General features: G+C 45.5%; 1 protein-coding gene across 1 annotated transcript in view; it reads left to right on the top strand.

Annotated features, from left to right (window-relative positions):
* The window catches only part of LOC130391291 (trypsin-2-like), a 229,205-nt gene that overhangs the window by 201,487 nt on the left and 15,218 nt on the right, over nucleotides 1–12,500 (top strand). The gene's annotated exons all lie outside the window — the stretch shown is intronic.

The raw sequence follows: 12,500 nt of genomic DNA, 5'->3' as shown, positions 1-12,500 counted from the left end.
ATGGTCTATTTCAACGCGAGAGTTAGCCTACTGGGAATGCTGGGAAGGTAAAGTGAGAAATGTTCTGCAATTCTAACATTGCATCGCTCTGCTTGTAAACAGCTGAGGGCACTAAGGCAAGAGAATCCTGCAAAAGGCTCTTGTACTTTTGAAGCAATTATGAAAATATAACATATTGTCTTGTTGGTATTAATTTGAAAACTACCAGACTGCCTGTAACAGATTGAAGAGTGCCATCAAGATATCCTACATGGATGAGGGACATTCAGACTTAATGTTCTTTCATCCCTTTAAGCTGATGCAGATTTTATATTTTTGAGGTTTCATAGCAAAATTATAGTCAATATGGATTTAGGTTTAGTCAAGTCAGCAAATCTACTGCCTTGGCGTTATTAACATATCTGATAATTAGAAATGCATATTTTTGTGTCTGAAAGGACTAAACAAACGTACTTTCCTCCTTCCCAGTAAAGCTTTCCGAGCCCATCTTCCACTTCATTACTAGGATGAACACGTGTGTGATCTCCAGTCGACGCCGGCGTCTCGGTGCTGAATATCATTGTCTACAGCTGTGGGGATAGCCGGAAGCATATCGGCTTACTGCCTCTTTCCAAGGCATCCTGAGGGGTCCATTTGACAGAGCAGCTCTTTCCCCGGGAGCCCGGAGGCCCCAAGCCCCCCCCCCCCAACCCAAACAAACTTTCCCTTTCAACCATTCTACTTTGCTCTCTCCTCCTTTTGAAGTCATCTCATAACAGAGTAATTTTCTCGTTAGCGGTGGGCTTTAATTGTGGGTAATTAAGCGTGGGCTGGGGGTAGAGCGAACGCTGTTCACGGGACTAGTTGGAAATTAGCCCCAGTTCAGCTGTGAAATATGGGGTTAAGTGGAAGAGAAGCGGGAGAGTGGGGGAATGTTGGGGTGGAGGCTGGGGGTTCAGTGACTCCAAAACAGAGGACAGGCTTGACGAGAATCAGCGTCTGATTTAGGGGGTGTATGAAATTATGGGATGGTAAAGCAGGGGAAAACAGATGAGGTAAAGTAGATAATTAAGTAAGAGACACAGTTCAAACTGAACTTGATCGGGCCTGAAGGGAGTATGATGAGTAAATTAAGGAAGTACGTGGACGGCGGGGTAGAGAGAATTGTTATTGTTTCACAGAATGTTCTGCGGGCCAATATTAATAACACAAAGGTAATGAAAAGGGCAAAACTCAGAGTGAAAAATAACTGAAGTCCAGAAGCAGAGTTTAAGATAAGTGTATTAATTCTAACCAAACTAATGCTCGATGCAATCGCAGGGACCGATCTGAATATTTAAACATTCATTAAGGAAAATTGATCACATAGTATAAATTGGGTGTCAGCTATTTGCTTTGAGTGTCATATCACAAATGTACCACTGAATTAACCATGATGCTTTGCAACAACCGACAGGCCCGACCAAACGGCAACACCAGCATCCTCGAAGATGAAGAGTGACAAAATGATAACAACGATTGCCAATTGACCTCAACGTTGATATAGATACTCTTTAGCGTGCTATACTGACTATATAATGATCAAGGAATCTGGGAAAAGTCACTTCCTTGGTACAACAGAGTGGGCATTACGGCCGCCGTAGTCTGCCCCCGCCGGCTCTCCCTGGGGACGGCCATTTTACAAACTGTCCCTGATAATTCTGCGTTAGCCGCCTCAAACGGTGTCATAAATGTCGGCCGAGCAGTAATAAAAACAAGGAGCAATGATTCGAGCCATTGACTGTACATACGACGTCTCGGTCTCAGGCCATGGGGGACTCACTCCAGCCAGGCCTTTATGGGAATTTTATCCCCCCCGCTGCCCGGCAATCCCCTGCTGACATTAATGAACCCCTTAAAGCCCCTATAAATATTGGCGCCGCTGCTTAGCGACCGTTTGAATACCTCTGAGATGGCGTCGCCGTCCTAACAAGCCAATGTGGGCGGTGGTGGTAATGCTTAATCGATGGAGGAGACTCGGTCTGAAACGGACACTGGTCCGAGAGCACTCAGGTTAGAGAAGACGTTCCCGCCTGAGACCGAGTCAGAACGGCTCGCAGGGAACTGTATAAAACGTGGACATCAGAATGAAAGTGTCCTGACAGTGTCTTAGCTGGGGATCTTCTCTGCGCTCTCCTAGCCCTGCTGTCCTGCAATAGGAATCACTGCTATTCTGTCTGGACCTTATCCTCTCAGAACAGGAGACCACAGAATTGCGTGGAAGTCCTTCTACTGACCCGGGGAAGAGACCCTTGTCCTGGAACATCCTGAGTAAAGGTAGGGTGACCACTGAAAGCCAAGGTATCAGACCTTTGTGACCTGGAGAAAAATGTTTCGTTAAAAACCTCAACAGTTCAAGAGCTACTCCATTATTCCAGCTGCCCTCCAAGCAGCCACAGGTGTAGGTAAACATAGCGCTCAATTGATTGTTGACTTCAATAAATAAATATAAATAAAAGTCCATTATGTGGATATAGCCTTATAAAATGTCAAAGGTCATGTAACAAATGGCGAAACCATTTGCACGAAATGTCATGTTTTCCGTTTAAAGACGTAATAGAGTTTGAAATGAAATGTACACTATATGCAATGAGAGAACATCCATACTATCGTTGCATTACGTGTGTGTGTGTGTGTGTGTGTGTGTGTGTGTGTGTGTGTGTGTGTGTGTGTGTGTGTGTGTGTGTGTGTGTGTGTGTGTGTGTGTGTGTGTGTGTGTGTGTGTGTGTGTGTGTACGCGTGTCTGCATGCATGTGTATGTATCTGTGTGTGTGTGTGTGTGTGTGTGTGTGTGTGTGTGTGTGTGTGTGTGTGTGTGTGTGTGTGTGTGTGTGTGTGTGTGTGTGTGTGTGTGTGTGTGTGTGTGTGTGTGTGTGTGTGTGTGAGAGAGGGAGAGAGCGAGTGAGAGAGTTTGCTTAATACACTGGTGCACATTGACTTTTGGTAATTTGTAAGATAAACTTAAGATACTGTGTGTGTAAAACCCAAACATTCAAGATTTCCAAATCATTCCACCATTAGACGTAACATGGCATCTACGGTAAGAGTCTGCTATGTTTGTTTGTGCAAACAAAATGGATGGCTACGCAGTCTGTAGACACAAGAGGACATGGTGTTGTTCCTCAAAGCTCCGGTCTACCTTACATTATGAAATCCCCTTTCTACCCGGCTTCAGGAAACAGTGACGACGTCCACCTGGATGTCACTGATGTCAATGGATGTGTCACTCAGACAAAATGCACAATAAACAGATTATCTAGTTTATTGAAAACCCAAAAAACCAATTATACAAACTGTCTTGAAGAATAATAGTTATTATTGGCAGGTTATCAGTATTGTTATTGTTAATATCAGGCTACAGCGTATACTTTATATTTGTTGGCCTTCTTGTAACTGAACCATCAAACCATGAAGGAATATGGATGGTTTGACACTATTCTCGTTATATTCCTATATAATTCCTTGTACATGATTTCACCTTCATGGTTCTAATTAGACATGCATGCAAAACGCTTTCTCCACAATTGTTGTTGTTGTTGAAGATGAAACTTAGCTTTTCAGTTTTTTGTGACCACTCACTTCAACTGGCTTGTGACGCCCTTTAATATAGCAACTATTTTACTACCACGATAATGTCATTCTGTCTATCTATAAGTTCTGCACTATCAATAACATTTCAAAGCAGCATATATGAACGTGAACATTCACATATTAGTTCAATTAATTGAAATACAACTGCAGCTACACATTCCCTTGTCCGCACACCACACCGTTTCATTAGACTTAGGGTTTGAACAGTTTTCCCCGCACATCCCTTGTTGCTAGACAAGGACAGATGAGATGTAAAGAGTGGGACGCTTACCTTCGCCTCCATCGACCGGCCAGATACGTCCCAACTGAGCTTCCGGAGTCCTGACGTCGTGCGTAACGGACCGACCGTTTTGGACAATTTACAGCACGAGCTCTTTCATTTGACAACACGACTTTCAACAGAGTAGCCTACACTGCTGCTATTTAAAAGCTGTTTCAAAGAAGAAAGAAAATTAAAAAAGGGGATGAAACCGATGGAGCGTGCAGAAATAATGCGAGGGAAAAAGTTGTCCTGCATGGAGCAACACAAAAGTTCACCAAAGAGGATCATAAGCCGTCCGCGGGAATGAAAAGAAAAGTCGCCAATGTTCCGGAACACGAAACTTAAAGTTTGTGTAAAATTAAAGGAGTCACCTCTCTCTCCTGCCAGTGAGGAAAGTGAGCAGGTGTACGGGCTACCGCGTGCGAGAGGAATTGATCAGGGAAGAAAGGTCCGCGCGCGGAGGCGCGAGACAAGAGGAGAAAGGGGGAAGGCGGGAAGAAAGAAGCTCGTGCGCATCAGCTCCACCGCAGCCGCCTTTAAGTTTCTATCAGCCGCACCGCCACGCAGCCCCGTGTTCCCGTGGCCGTGAAACGGAAAATTGACCCGGTGACTGCGAGTGGAGATTCGGAAAATATATGTAGACAGTGTCCAGATAGCGGATCGATCGGGTTATAATTTTTGTCCAAAGTCTGAGAAAATAAAAGTTCATCGAGGAATGAAATTTAAAAACAGATGGCGAATCGCATGGACCCTAAATAAGATTCGATCTGTGGGAATGGAGTGTAGATAATATTTGGTTGGACGTTTGATGAAAATGACGGATTGTTCATTTCGGACAGATGGGGGGGGCTGGGGGAGGAGGGGTGGGTGTTTGTGGGGTTGAGGGTTGGTGACGGCACTGGGAGTTGTTGTGTGTGTGTGTGTGTGTGGGGGGGGGGGGGGGGGTGCAGAGGGTTAACATTATTTGTCACAGGAACAAAAAAAAAAGAGTTGGGAGATGAGAGACGCTGTGATTGCAGATTTCATCCCTATATCTCACTCTCATCCCTTCTTCATTTACCCCCAAAGCGAGGTAAATCCCTCTTTCCTCCAACTCTCCCCCAATGTACAACAAAGAAAGGGAGGGAGGGAAGGAGAGAAAACAAGAATACCAAATAAATGAGAAATTTTCGTACAGGCCCCGCTTCCGCGCGTTCCATGCTAGCAATAACAATTAAATATCGACCGCCTTCCCGGCCGGAGAAAACCTGAGATACCCAGAGACTGCCAAGTACCAGAGACCCCCGCACGCCCCCCTCCCATCTCTTTCTCCATCTCCCACATATGCACTCACTCACGCACTCTCCTCCCTTTCTCGTCGTCCCCACCCTATATACCTCTTTTCCTTCTAATCCAAGTCCATCAGGCCAATCTCTTCTAATTTGGTGTATCTCATTTCTCTTCATTCCACCCCACAACCTATCCCAGCTCCTCTTTTATCATTGCTGATTTGAGGTGCCCCCCCTCGACACGCTCCGATTTTCTTCCAATACGAGAAGACTTCCCTACTCCATGCATGTTAGTTTATCAAAATCAATTATTGGATTAAGATTGACATTTACTTTAGTGGGTGTTGTACCGGGGCCTATACGTTATAGACTGTCTACCAATGAGTATCACTGCAGACACTTGACTCAAATGAATAGGCCCATGGACCCACGCACGGGGTTGACTGTTTGTCATTGCCAGGAGGCCAAGAAACTCTTCTTCTGCAAAACTATGCAGCATGCACAATTTGGGTAGAATTGTCTTTTCTGGAATAGACCCCTGCACTTTTTGACATGTGTAAATCCCGCGTGACCCGTGTAACAGAGAATCACCTAAACGTGGGCTTAAGAAAGACCAAGGACCTCGAGACAAACAAGGCTCCATTCCCCTCCCAGCAACCTCAGTTGATTGACGTGCCGCTGGATTTGTGCAACTCGTGACAAGAATGCCAGAGAGGGGGCATTATGTTGGACTTAAGTCCCGATCACGCAATGCCAACTTTCAAAACGAATTGCACAACAATCAAAAGTTTCTCCATCATTGTCGCTGTGTCTTCTCTCGCGCCTCTTTATATTTTTTTCCGCCTCAGAACTTCTCTCTTGCTCGCACCCAAGCCATTCGATTTCTATTTATTTTCTCTCTCCCCTCCTCCCCCGCCTCTCCACCACCATCACCACCACCATCACCACCACCACCACCACCACCACCAATACCCCACATTCCTGTTCTAGGAGCTCTCCCCCCCTCCATTCATCCGATCTTTTGCCGTTTTCACACCTCCACGAATCTTTTTGGCCACCATTAAAAAACCCTCATTCCCGTGGCTCCTTTCCACTAGTTCTCTGCCTACATCCACTAGTACTTCCCCTCTCAACCCCCTCGCGCTCCGTTATCTCCCCGGCAGCCTTTAATTAGTCCATGCGTCCATTATCTCCGCCCCGATACGTGCGACATGTACATCTCCCCTGTATACCTCCCATCGCATCTACGGCCTCTGCCTGTGTCAGTGAACACGCACACACACACACACACACACACACACACACACACACACACACACACACACACGCACACAAACACACACGCACGCACGCACGCACGCACGCACGCAAGCACACACACGCGCGCGCCTGCGTGCGGAAACACACACACACACACGTACACACGGGCATGTGAGCGCGCACAAACGCGCAAGCACACAAACGCACACGGACAAAACCATTCCTTTTCTCCTAAATTTTTCCTTTTACCCCATGCTTCTTTTCACTCTATTTCTCGGTCTTCTTCTTTGCCCCCTACCTATTTCTCCCCCGGTCCTCCCTCCCCCGTTTATCTTTCGTTGCTCCCCTCTCGCCCTGCACTCCCCCTTTCTCTCTGCGCCTAGCAGTCGCCTCTGCCGGCTAGTCTCTCTCCCCGGCGTTGGAATTATGAAAAATGCGCCCATCGACAGAGCGCCTCAGCTTCGATTAGCCGAGATGGGACATGACAGGCCGCGATCAATACTTATACCGTCCTATAACGTGTCAACTAATGAATCAATCTCGGCTAAATTTTCCATTTTTCAAAAGCCGACGCGAGAGACTGGAATATCCTCTTTTGTAAAGATATTATTATCGATTTCGTCGGCAATTTGACATCGGGGGTAGTTAATTCCACTCTAGAATAAAATTGAAAACACTTGAGATTGAAGTGAGAGAGGGAGAGGACGGTGGTGGTGGTGGGGCGGGGGGGGAGTGGGATGGGGGGGAGGCAAGGGCAGGCAGAAGGGAGGGGGGCGGGGGGGCGGTTGTTGACTTGATAGAAGAGAATGGGAAGATAGGAGGAAGGGGAAAAGGGATAGGAAGAAGAGATACCGCTATAGTGGTGTCGCAGGGACAGCATCTATCTATCTATCTATCTATCTATCTATCTATCTATCTATCTATCTATCTATCTATCTATCTATCTATCTATCTATCTATCTATCTATCTATCTATCTATCTATCTATCTATCTATCTATCTATCTATCTATCTATCTATCTACTATCTAGTTATATATATATATATAGACAGATAGAGAGAGATATAGATATATCTATCTGTATATATGTATGTGTATATATATATATACACATACATATATATATATATGTATATATATACATACAAATATGTATAGCTCTCTCTCTCTTTATCTATCTCTCCATCTATCTATATCTTTAAACCTAACTACTAGCCTGTCTGCCTGCTTGCCTGTCTGTGTGTGTGTGTGTGTGTGTGTGTGTGTGTGTGTGTGTGTGTGTGTGTGTGTGTGTGTGTGTGTGTGTGTGTGTGTGTGTGTGTGTGTGTGTGTGTGTGTGTGTGTGTGTGTGTGTGTGTGTGTGTGTGTGTGTGTGTGTGTGCGTCTGTCTCTATTTTTCTGAACAACTCACTAAAAATATGATGTTTAAAATAGGGTGACTTTTTCCAGAGCTGTTTGGTATTGTACAACACAAGACGCTGTAAACAACAGCGCTGCAGTGTTCTCAACAACAGACGGACAATAAGGAGAACCTCGCGTTGGGAGGGGGTTCTGTTAGTCTTCCTACCGATCAACACGTGTGCATGTATGTGTGTGTGTGTGTGTGTGTGTGTGTGTGTGTGTGTGTGTGTGTGTGTGTGTGTGTGTGTGTGTGTGTGTGTGTGTGTGTGTGTGTGTGTGTGTGTGTCTGGTAATACTGGAGGCGGGGGGGTCGGATGTACACAGTGTATTTGTATGTGCGCAAATTTACATCTGGTTGTACTTGTGTGTGACTGTATATGTGGGATTGTGCGTGTGATTCTATGTGTGTATGTGTGTGTGTGTGTGTGTGTGTGTGTGTGTGTGTGTGTGTGTGTGTGTGTGTGTGTGTGTGTGTGTGTGTGTGTGTGTGTGTGTGTGTGTGTGTGTGTGTGTGTGTGTGTGTGTGTGTGTGTGTGTGCAGTGTGCATGTTGGGGGTCCTATAGTGAGAGCAGGAGAGTCAGCATGTGTGTCTGTGTATCTATCTATCTATCTATCTATCTATCTATCTATCTATCTATCTATCTATCTATCTATCTATCTATCTATCTATCTATCTATCTATCTATCTATCTATCTATCTATCTATCTATCTATCTATCTATCTATCTATCTATCTATCTATCTAGTTATATATATATATATAGACAGATAGAGAGAGATATAGATATATCTATCTGTATATATGTATGTGTATATATATATATACACATACATATATATATATATGTATATATATACATACAAATATGTATAGCTCTCTCTCTCTTTATCTATCTCTCCATCTATCTATATCTTTAAACCTAACTACTAGCCTGTCTGCCTGCTTGCCTGTCTGTGTGTGTGTGTGTGTGTGTGTGTGTGTGTGTGTGTGTGTGTGTGTGTGTGTGTGTGTGTGTGTGTGTGTGTGTGTGTGTGTGTGTGTGTGTGTGTGTGTGTGTGTGTGTGTGTGTGTGTGCGTCTGTCTCTATTTTTCTGAACAACTCACTAAAAATATGATGTTTAAAATAGGGTGACTTTTTCCAGAGCTGTTTGGTATTGTACAACACAAGACGCTGTAAACAACAGCGCTGCAGTGTTCTCAACAACAGATGGACAATAAGGAGAACCTCGCGTTGGGAGGGGGTTCTGTTAGTCTTCCTACCGATCAACACGTGTGCATGTATGTGTGTGTGTGTGTGTGTGTGTGTGTGTGTGTGTGTGTGTGTGTGTGTGTGTGTGTGTGTGTGTGTGTGTGTGTGTGTGTGTGTGTGTGTGTGTGTGTGTGTGTGTGTGTGTGTGCGTCTGTCTCTATTTTGTGTGTGTCTGGTAATACTGGAGGCGGGGGGGTCGGATGTACACAGTGTATTTGTATGTGCGCAAATTTACATCTGGTTGTACTTGTTTGTGACTGTATATGTGGGATTGTGCGTGTGATTCTATGTGTGTATGTGTGTGTGTGTGTGTGTGTGTGTGTGTGTGTGTGTGTGTGTGTGTGTGTGTGTGTGTGTGTGTGTGTGTGTGTGTGTGTGTGTGTGTGTGTGCAGTGTGCATGTTGGGGGTCCTATAGTGAGAGCAGGAGAGTCAGCATGTGTGTCAGAGTGAAATATAGATGGAGGAGGCCAGTGTGTGTGAGGGTCAGCAAGGTGCAGTGTAACTGTCGACAATCACAGCCTTATTTACCTGTCAAAAACACTATCATCCCACACCGCCCCAGCCAAGCAATTTCTCCTGTCTTTCCCTCCCTTTTCTCTCTCTCCCTCCCTTATGCCCCTACCTCTCTCTACCTCGCTCTCTTTCTCCTTCTACCCTCGCTCTCTCTCATTCTACCTCTCTCTCTTCTGCTTTCCTTCTCCCTACCTCTCCCTAGCTCTATTCCTCCCCCTCCCTCTCTCCCTCTCTCTCTCTCTCTCTCTCTCTCTCTCTCTCTCTCTCTCTCTCTCTCTCTCTCTCTCTCTCTCTCTCTCTCTCTCTCTCTCTCTCTCCATCCAATTACAACCTAGAGGGCTATTTCTCTCCAGGACAAAAACACTCCCCACTAGCCCTCCCTCTCTCTTCCGATAGCACCTCTCTCGGTCTCCCCCCTTTTCTCTTCCCCCATCCTCTTTTTTTCCCTCTCTCCCTCACTCTTTCCCTCTGCTGAGAGTTGAAGAGTGGAAATGAACAAGCTGTAAACACACACCACTTATCACAGTGTATGCTGCTGTGTGTTTAGAGGGGCAGTGGCGACCAGACCCCAGCTCTGGTGTACAGGGCCAAGGGACCGGCCCTAACGACACACAGGCAGACAGATAGACAGGAAGGCAGACAGACAGGGAGACCCGCAGGCTAAAGGAAAGGAAGATGGAGGGACAGACAGGGAGCCCAACAGTGGAAAGACATGTGAGAGAGTGTCTAAAATCCTACTGGTCTAATAGATTAACTGGAGCTTTATCTAAACTTAGACATAGTCTTCATTCCATTCAGTAGGTCCTGTGTAACTCATAGCAGGCCTTTGGATCTGTGGTATGCTGCAGGAACTGTCCATCATTCTAGTGCTGAACTCCTCAACCAATAATGGCAGTGTCATTCTTTTTCTCAAAGACCTTTCCTTTGTTTATGTTTTATTTGTATGATGTAATATCCTCTGCTGTCTTGCATGGTTTTCAACCACATACTTGTTTTGTGTGTATTGGCCCTGAAAGAATCCAAACCACAGTACAGCCAGGTGACTGAGGCAGGGGTGATGTCAGAGAAGGAAGGAAGGAAGGAAGGAAGGAAGGAAGGAAGGAAGGAAGGAAGGAAGGAAGGAAGGAAGGAAGGAAGGAAGGAAGGAAGGAAGGAAGGAAGGAAGGAAGGAAGGAAGGAAGGAGGGAAGGAAGGAAGGAAGGAAGGAAGGAAGGAAGGAAGGAAGGAAGGAAGGAAGGAAGGAAGGAAGGAAGGAAGGAAGGAAGGAAGGAAGGAAGGAAGGAAGGAGGTGGTTCAGGATGATCTGCTTGAGGAGTAAATAGTAAACATAGTGGATGGGGCGTGGAGGTGAGGGCCGCTGTGTCTGCTTGAGTGAGATGCGGGAGGCAGGGAGACCCCCCACGGAGCTGTCCACTAAGACGTGTCGCTGGAGGAACTCTGCCCTGTCTTTTGTTTTCCCCTGCTCATAATCAGGCTAATACACAGGAGAGGTCTCTCACACTCACACACACACACACACACACACACACACACACACACACACACACACACACACACACACACACACACACACACACACACACACACACACACACACACACATAAGCACACACACAAACACATAGATGCATACACATAGATGTACACACAGACACAAATATATGTTCAAATACACATACATATATAAAACTCCCACACACACAGGCACGCACACGTGTGAACACACAGACACACACACACGCACACACACACACACACACACACACACACACACACACACACACACACACACACACACACACACACACACACACACACACACACACACACACACACACACACACACACACAAAAATAAACCTAAACAAATGACAACCCAACAACAAATATAAACACACATACTGTCACACAAACGCATGAAGAGAAATGGGGGGAGAGAGGATGAGGGACAGAGAGACAAAGACGAACAGAAGAGAAATGGAGCTAAAGATGGCTAACCTGATGGCAGTCATCCGTCTATCTTAATGACTGGTTGTGTAAAAGTGACCGTCTGACAAGCCATTAACACCATTGGTGTGTAATGCCTTTGTCTGCGTAATACCTGTGTCTGGGTTGAGCAGAGAGTGACACGTAAAAGACATTCATCAGTGTGCCTGCCACTGGAAGAATACAACAACAGTGTATGGACAGACTGTCGGACCGACTGACGTGCTGTCTGAAGTACTGACTGACAGACAGGAAGAGTTACTGATCCTATAGTCGAGCCAGTGAGAGGTTCCTATGTAACTCTATGCCACGTTGATGACTTTAGTAGTGAATAAATAATTGTACATCTCTTCATATCAAAACAGCCATCTGGAGAGGAAATGGGGAATGTGAGATATAATATATATATATATATATATATATAAAGATAGAATATGTTTTTTTATGTGATTTGATGTTCACTCTAACTATCGCAAATATCTTCCATCCCAGTGACTTAATACACCTCAAAATTATAGCTAAACGAAAAGTTGTTTTTACGATTTCACATTCGGAGAATGGAATAGTAGATCCATCCAATAGAAGAGCCCAAGAGCAAAAGAGTTCTAAAACAACGGGAGAAGGAGAGATTTTAGATGGGCAGCCCGAGCGAAAGACAGGGATAAAATGTAAAGAGAGAGAGACAGAGACAAAGCATGGGAACAGGAGAGCGAGTGAAAAGAATGATGTTGAATTGAGTGTGGTCTGTGTGTGTGTGTGTGTGTGTGTGTGTGTGTGTGTGTGTGTGTGTGTGTGTGTGTGTGTGTGTGTGTGTGTGTGTGTGTGTGTGTGTGTGTGTGTGTGTGTGTGTGTGTGTTTGCAGCAGGGCAGCAGGCAGACGCATCTAAGCAGAACCAGCCAGCCCTCACAAACCAATCAGGCCTTCATTAGGCTGGGCGGGAGGGATCG

The sequence above is a fragment of the Gadus chalcogrammus genome, chromosome 11 (genome assembly GCF_026213295.1).
Source record: "Gadus chalcogrammus isolate NIFS_2021 chromosome 11, NIFS_Gcha_1.0, whole genome shotgun sequence".
Taxonomy (NCBI): domain Eukaryota; kingdom Metazoa; phylum Chordata; class Actinopteri; order Gadiformes; family Gadidae; genus Gadus; species Gadus chalcogrammus.
Note: the sequence above shows the minus strand (reverse complement) of the source record. Positions and strands in the feature narration are given on the sequence as shown.